This window comes from Silurus aristotelis (assembly GCF_946808225.1).
Source record: "Silurus aristotelis genome assembly, chromosome: 4".
Taxonomy (NCBI): domain Eukaryota; kingdom Metazoa; phylum Chordata; class Actinopteri; order Siluriformes; family Siluridae; genus Silurus; species Silurus aristotelis.
This window is the reverse complement of record NC_139577.1, coordinates 25,460,472-25,469,323: the sequence shown is the minus strand read 5'-3', so window position 1 is coordinate 25,469,323 and position 8,852 is coordinate 25,460,472.

Here is an 8,852-nt window from a genome sequence, read left to right as displayed (position 1 = left end):
CATGCATAATGAGCGGCGAGATTGAGATGGTTTGGACATGTGCACATGAGGGACATCGGGTATATCGGTAGGAGAATGCTGAGGATGGAGCCACCAGGCAGGAGGAAAAGAGGAAGACCAAGGAGGAGGTTTATGGATGTGGTGAGGGAAGACATGCAGGTAGTTGGGTTGAAAGAGGCAAATGTAGAGGACAGGGGGGTATGGAGACAGATGATCCGCTGTGGTGCCCCCTAATAGGAAGAAGAAAATGTTCTAGAAAAGTCTTATGTGTTTTTTTTTTTGTAAGTCTTATGTGTTTTTGTTTTTTTCATAGCATACAGCAGTAAATGAGTACTGATTTGTGGGGTGTCACTCAAAAAAGAGATAGGTCCCCTTTGTGCTTGGTTCTTCTCAAGATTACTGAACCATATTGTCTTTGGAAGATTTTTCTTCATCTCCTGTTTACACATTAAAGATTGAAATCTTAATCCATATCCAGATTTTTGGCTTTTTGACATGACGATGTCTACTGTGAAAATTTTAAAGAATGCATTTAGTCAAAAATTAATGAGGTGAATTTAATGTTGATATTCCTTGTCCTTTTGGAAAATTAATAAACCTAGAAGGAAAACTCTGCTTCTAGCAACAAGAGAAGCAATGCAAAAAAAAAAAACGTATAGCATAAAACCTATATTTCAGAAAAGATTTCATGAGTCATCCCTTTAAACGTTGATCATTAACCATTAAATGAACCTAGAACAGGAGTGTCCTAAGAGTGTTTTTTGTTTTTCAGAACCAGCAACCATACATTATTTAGTCTGTTTATTCAGTTTGCCATAGTCTTGCCCCCTGTTAAAAAAAAACTTTCAGATAAGACACCCTGCCCTCAAAAAATTCTTTAACAAAAAATTATAATAATACACAGGCCACAAACAGGAACACCTATACCCGTGTTATCCAATTAACCAATCATGTGGTAGGAGCTTAATACATATAATTCCTATAAAGATCAAAAGCAAAGTTTATATTTTTTTGCATCTTGTACTGTAAATCTGTTTTTCTTTTTTTTTTCTTTTATACGTTAAAATGTTGGGAGTGACGAGGATGGACGGGATTAGAAATGAGTTTATTAAAGGGACAGCACATGTAGGACGTTTTGGAGACAAGGTGAGAGAGGCGAGATTGAGATGGTTTGGACATGTGCACATGAGGGACATCGGGTATATCGGTAGGAGAATGCTGAGGATGGAGCCACCAGGCAGGAGGAAAAGAGGAAGACCAAGGAGGAGGTTTATGGATGTGGTGAGGGAAGACATGCAGGTAGTTGGGTTGAAAGAGGCAAATGTAGAGGACAGGGGGGTATGGAGACAGATGATCCGCTGTGGTGCCCCCTAATAGGAAGAAGAAAATGTTCTAGAAAAGTCTTATGTGTTTTTTTTTTTGTATGTGTTGCTCAAGGTTAACAAGAAAATACTACTGTATCTATTCTAAAATAATCTACTCTACCCATGCTAGAATTGAACATCTAAATTAATGCTGCTGTAAAGCTCTGGTCAGATACCCCATGCCATTACTTCTGGCCTACACTGTGTCTATGCTGTCTTCTCTGCTTGAGTGTGGCCTTGTAGTATACAGATAAGCCAATACTCTGTCACTAACAATTATCTCCACAGAGAGCTAGCCAGTAGAGGAAAGTATAATCGCTGCCTCTGGTAATAAGAAATCTCTATTTTGGGGCTATTGTGACTTTGAATATCAGCAGTTATTAAAAGTCTACCTCAATTTACTGAGAATGATTTCCTATGCAAAATGAATTTTAATCCTTTTTTTGTTGTATTGCCCTCCAGCTACGTATATGTTATACTGATTGTGTCTTGTCTTTTGAGAGAACGGAGTGAATAATTTGCTTGTTCAGTTTGATCACGTTCTGGGTTAACTAGGTTCGGCAGGTTAGAAGAACGCATAATTATAATTAAAAGGCTGATTTACTAGGGCTTCACAAGGTGACCCATTGAGGATTTCTATTTACCAATGAATCCAGTAGCTTCAGTAGTAACTTGTCCCAAAGTTAACATGAATCCGTGAGAGAGATACAATTGGTCTTTTATCTGAGTTTTAAATTTAGTAAACAAAAACATCTTCTGGTCAAAATTATGTGCATACCAATATCAAAAATCTAATAAAGCCTTCTCATTTTGGAGCTCCTGAATGTGTAAGGTGAGATTTTTGGTCCACAACTGACACATTAGAGTCACATTTCAGTAGCTTATTCATGATGCTAGTTAAACGGAGTGAGCAAGAATGCTTCAGGTACTTTGTTCATGCTTAAACCAACAACTATGTCTAGAGGCAAGGTTGCAAATTAGATAAATTTTTTGCATAATACTTGAAGATTTAAATATTAGAAATGAAAAAAAAAACAGTGGTGTTCCAAACATATTATAGTATTGGTGTATAAGACAGTAGTATATGTAGTCAAAAGGTTTTTTTTTTTTTTGTATGCTGTAAGCTTTGTGTATGCTGTAAGCCTTGTTTGTCTTTAGAGAAAGCAATATGGCAGGGTTTATAGCTATACTACAAAGTCCCAGTTATTTTTACAGAATTTGCTTTTCATAGGCTTTCATATATATATATATATATATATATATATATATATATATATATATATATATATATATATATATATATATATATATATATAAAATAATATTTTTTTATTCTTGGAAGCAAATACTTTGCAGTTGCTGCTTGTTCGAGGGCCTTCGTTTTTAGGTCTTTGTCTAAATGAAAAGCATGCACAGTTGGATTGAGGTCAGCCTTAAGCTCTTGAGTCAATTTCACTATATGTTTTTAAGCCTTTGGAGCTCAAAATGGAGGGACTATGTGTCACATAATGAAGCAAAAAAGCAGATGCAAGCACAGATATTTTATTTATAGTGTAAGAAGACAAAGTCACAAAAACTGAACCTAACATAATTAGCGACATAAATTCAAAAATCCTCACCTGTGCATGAAGACATGGCCAGTAAAAGACAGCCATGAACAACAAACCATGCAGTGTGAGGTCATACATAAATATAATTGCTAATTAACAGAGTATGTGCAAACAATCATGTGACATGAAACCAAGAGGTGAATTAGCTGATGGGAAATGAGGTTCCTGGCTATAAACCTGACACTATGTGGTTGAAATTCCCAAAGGATTTAGTTTTTTTTTATCCATTGTGGTGGTATACAGAGACAAAGTTATGAAAACTGTCACTGCCCAAATACTGTATCACTGTAAATGATCAATACTACTAAGCCTTTCTGTTTAAATGAGTGATATATCAGCAATTCACTGTTACTGCTGGCCATTTTCTTCTCTCCATTGCCGACCAGAATAGGTTTCCAATAAATTTAGGCTGCCATAAATGCACAGCATACAAGAAGTTGTTGGAATATGTGCCATTGATCCTGTTGGACAAATGGTACTAGTGTGCAAATGAATCAGTGAGAGCAGAGCAATATATCATACTGCATATACTTTCCAATACATCATTGGGTATAGCCCGCCATACATCACTCTGGTTTTAGACTACAGCAAGTCTCCAGGAAGTTCAGGCCCTATTTTTTCTGAGCTGCAGAGAAAATTATTTTACTGTTTTTTGCTAGGACAAATTGAAGCTTGTGTTAATTCATTATTCTGAAACCACATCTAACTAAAGAGTCTACAGCTTAAGTTCCCCTACTTTGCTGGTTAATTCCACTTAGAATATTCCAATCAATGAACAAGGCCCATAAAAAGAAACACAATGCTGTAATTTATCATCACTCCACTCAGATTGACTTAGTTAGTGTTCTTGGCACATCCCTGCATGTGCTTGACTTGCACTTTCCTTTCACTTCAAAAACCAATTGTCTTCTATGGAAGCAGATACACATTTTTTTTAAAGCAAAGCATTTTGCACAAGGTTTAATGACAGGATCTGTTGTTGGAGCACATCATTATAATCAACCAAAGCTTTAAACATGAATTTTAATATAAACACTACTTTTCAGCATATTCTAAATTATTGATTCTACTACTTACTTCTCTATACCTTTTCACAAAAACATCAATCACAATAATTGACAAACCTGCATTATCGCACACAGGGCACATGGACCTGTATAAATCAATACAGTATCTCAATATTAAAGCACTATTTATTGATGATAATTTGATATACATTCACAATATAGACAATAAGGCGTAATGATTTATTACATTTATTTCTGAAAAAAGAATAAATACTGAATCTACTTATCTAATATTTAATAAGCCTGAATACTTTCCCTTCCTAGGTTTGTGCATAGTGACTGCAAACTACAGATTTGTTTAGGTTAAAAGTGTGAGGACTGAAATCGCAATCGCATTCCTATTTTAATATGAAAAATCCATCTACAGTTTTAGCATCTTAGCACCAAACAACTAGTTTTAGGATAAAACAGCTTTGGACTTTGCAAATCAAATCATTACTCAAAGTTCCAATGCCTCAATAATTAACCAGAATGTGTTTTTTTTATTATTATTATTATTGTAGTTGATGCTTGGTGAAGCTGCATTTTGTATGTTGTGCTCTTTCTTTGGAGGCTTACAAATAGTTTTTATGTTCACAAAGGTAAAAGAAAACCAAAGAATACTGAGGAAACCACACTGACAAGTGCAATGGCAAAAAAAAAAAAAAAAAAAAAAAAAGCTACATGCTCTGACTTTGTCATAAAAAAAATCAATGGTGATGGACATTGAAGAGATTTTACATATGAATCGCCCTATATTTGAAAAAAAAAAAAAATGACAAAGTTGAATCTTATTAATACTAATCTACACAATGACCAAAAGTATGTGAACACCAAACAAATGTATAGATGTATGAAAAAAACTGTCCATGTATAGCCTCTACAGAACCATGAATTAATTTTTATTAAATACATTTGTAATGAACTGTAAAAAAAAAAATGATTTCCCCCACTGCACACCATGGCTTCTTGCCCAACATCACCACCTAACAATTTGTACTCTTGTGAATCAATGAGCACAAATCCCCACAGCCACACTTCAAAATCCAAAAGTGTCAACAGCAATAGGGAAACAATTTTATGTTTCATATAATATAAGGGTAAAAGTTATATGGCTACAAAAAGTTATACAATTACTAGCATTCATGAGGGGCAGGACCTCTTTTGCAATTTGGTCGAGCTGACACTTGACACTGCCTTGTGGTTGGTAAAGAGTGTGGAAGTGGGCAGGGACTAATGGGGAAAAGAAGCTTTAACCTGCAGCTGACTCGTACAGCTCAAAACTTGCAGGAAGATTATCGGTAAGCAAAGAAAAAGCATAGAAATTAAGAGTTGCATTTTTTATTCACAGTTTAGCTTATTTTGGGCTTACGTAAATAACTTTACATACTTGGAAACTTTGCAGAAGTCTAATTTATGATACAAATTACTGACAGGGTGATAAAATGGATGTGAACTGACAAAGCATGAACATCAGTCAGGGGACTTTTTTAGTATTAGGTAATTTCTTATTAATATTTAAATTACTTTGATGATCTGAAACATTAAAGTGTGACAAACATGCAAAAAAAAAGAAATCAGGAAGGGGCAAACACTTTTTTACACCACTGTTCAAAAACTTTGACTCATTGCTAATGCCATACCATTACACATTTCTTGTCCATCTGCTCAGGGGTCCCTGGGATAAATGAAAAGAAAAAAAGAAAAACAAATCTCTAGAAGGCTTTTTTTTTTTTTGGCATCCACATGTGGTGATTTTCGTAACTGCTAACAAATGTTTAAAAGCAAATCATTTTGGCACATTATCATAGTGTAAAATCCTTCTGTCAGTAGGACAGAGACCCCTACATAGATCCCCCCCCATGTATCACTATTTTAATATATTTTGTTAAAAGGGGTTAAATGGGAGGGTACTGGAAACATACAGTAAGTCAATATATGCCATTAATTCTGCCAAACTGTCGATTGTGAAATAGAATGAAGAATACTTCTGTGGAACCAGTCTTCCATTAGTTTTATGAGAAAAAAGGGGGGTTTGAAACAGTTCACCTGGCTGATTTCGTGTAGATTCATGCTGATTAACAATGACTGTTGTGTCAGAGTGGAACATCATATACACTTAATACTATATACACACTAAATTTATATGTACAGTTATACTTTAAGTTGAAAGTAAAAAAGCTACAAATTTTAGATTTATACCCAGGTGTCAGGCTGCAGACGCGGAAGCCGATATAGTCCGATCATTGTCCTTTTATTTCAACAACCGTACAACACAAAAACACTCATAAGCCGTTGAAAACAACAAACAAAGACATCCGCTCGATACGCGTTGTCCGCTATGAGTTCGAATGTCCCAAGCATAATCCATAAAGCCTTCGGCAATGAGTAATCCAAGTCGGAAGTGGAATTCGCATATACAGCCGGCGGTCGAGCAGCCACGCAATTGTCCAGCTTGACAATATAACGACCGACAGCCTGTGACTCAAGAACGTGAGTTTATGTAGTCTGATCTTTCATGAGCCACAGCTGTCGGTAATCTTGGGAAGCAGCGTGACTGCTATCGAGGGGGGCGTGGCAGGGTGGATCCCTGACAGCTACAGAGGGGGGCGTGGCAGGGTGAATCCCTGACAGTACCCCCCCCTCCAGGGGCGACACCTGACGCCCCAAAACCCACCTATGCCAGGCGGGCCAGGGCACTCCGAGGAAGGCCTCCTTAGACGCCTGGGAGCAACGGAGGCCTGGTGAGCATCCTCTGCGGAGAGCCGGCATGGAACAACACCTTGCAGGAGGATCCGGAACGGAGCCACGCCCTCGGTGCTGACAGGAGGCTGAGTAAAGCCCCTGGCGGGGATTGAAGCCGGAGCGATCTCCATGGCGGGGAACCGGAACTGGACGCCAACCATGACAATGACCGGGGAGTGGAGGACGTCCCGGGCGGAGACCAGGAACGTCGTACCACCCTCTGAGGCACCTGGAGGACCGACGTCGCCGTCAGAGGGACCTGGAGGACCGACGTCGCCATGCGGGGATCCTGTGGGTGATCCGTCGTCCTGAAGAGGACCTGGGGGCGAGACGTCGCCCTCTGTGGAGCTTGGATGCGATCCTTCGCCCTGCGTGGAGCTTGGATGCGATCCTTCGCCCTGCGTGGAGCCTGGATGCGATCCTTCGCCCTGCGTGGAGCCAGGATGCGATCCTTCGCCCTGCGTGGAGGGCGAGACGTCGCCTTCTGTGGAGCCCGGGGGCGAAACGTCGCCTTCTGCGGGCGCTGGAGACGAGCCGTCGCCTTCTGCGGGCGCTGGAGACGAGCCGTCGCCTTCTGCGGGCGCTGGAGACGAGCCGTCGCCTTCTGCGGGCGCTGGAGACGAGCCGTCGCCTTCTGCGGGCGCTGGAGACGATCCGTCGCCTTCTGCGGGCGCTGGAGACGAGCCGTCGCCTTCTGCGGGCGCTGGAGACGAGCCGTCGCCTTCTGCGGGCGCTGAAGACGAGCCGTCGCCTTCTGCGGGACTGCGGGGCGAGCCGTCGCCTTCTGCGGGACTGTGGGGTGAGCCGTCGCCGTCGGTGGAACCCAGGGGCAGCGGTTCAACTTCCCTTTCGCAGTCCTGGAGCCGGGGTGAGTGCACAGGGAAACCCCTGGGCGTAGGGGCGCTCCTTGGGACCCTTAGGAGCAGATCGGAGCCTACTGAGCAGCCTGGAAATGAGGTGAAGCCTGCCTGGAGATCCACGAGCGGAGAAGGGCTTGCCTGGAGGTCCACGACATCAGTGGAGCTCTCTTTGGGACACTGAAGCGGAGACGAGCTCGTGGGGTCGCTCGGAGGCGGAGACGAGCTCTCGGGAGGAGCCTGGAGCGGAGACGAGCTCTCGGGAGGAGCCTGGAGCGGAGTCGTGCCCTCTTGAGGAGCCAGGAGCTGGGCGGAGCGCTCTGGAGGGACCTGGAGCTGGGCGGAGCTCTCTGGAGGGACCTGGAGCTGGGCGGAGCTCTCTGGAGGGACCTGGAGCTGGGCGGAGCTCTCTGGAGGGACCTGGAGCTGGGCGGAGCTCTCTGGAGGGACCTGGAGCTGGGCGGAGCTCTCTTGGAGGTCCTGGGGCAGAGCCGAGCTTTCCGTGGGCGAGATGTCGCCTTGGAAGGGGCTCTGGGATGTGGCGTCGTCTGGAGAGGGACTCGGAGGAGTCACTTCGCCTTCTGTGACCGGAGGTGTCGGCGCGGCGCTCTCGTGACGACTCTGTGGCGGGAAAGCATGCTCCTGGAGACTCTGTGGCGGGAAAGCATGCTCCTGGAGACTCTGTGGCGGGAAAGCATGCTCCTGGAGACTCTGTGGCGGGAAAGCATGCTCCTGGAGGCTCTGTGGCGGGAAAGCATGCTCCTGGAGGCTCTGTGGCGGGAAAGCATGCTCCTGGAGGCTCTGTGGCGGGAAAGCATGCTCCTGGAGGCTCTGTGGCGGGAAAGCATGCTCCTGGAGGCTCTGTGGTGGGAAAGCATGCTCCTGGAGGCTCTGTGGCGGCGCGGCGCTCTCGTGACGGCTCTGTGGCGGCGCGGCGCTCTCGTGACGGCTCTGTGGCGGCGCGGCGCTCTCGTGACGGCTCTGTGGCGGCGCGGCGCTCTCGTGACGGCTCTGTGGCGGCGCGGCGCTCTCGTGACGGCTCTGTGGCGGCGCGGCGCTCTCGTGACGGCTCTGTGGCGGCGCGGCGCTCTCGTGACGGCTCTGTGGCGGCGCGGCGCTCTCGTGACGGCTCTGTGGCGGCGCGGCGCTCTCGTGACGGCTCTGTGGCGGCGCGGCGCTCTCGTGAAGACTCTGTGGCGGCGCGGCGCTCTCGTGAAGACTCTGTGGCGG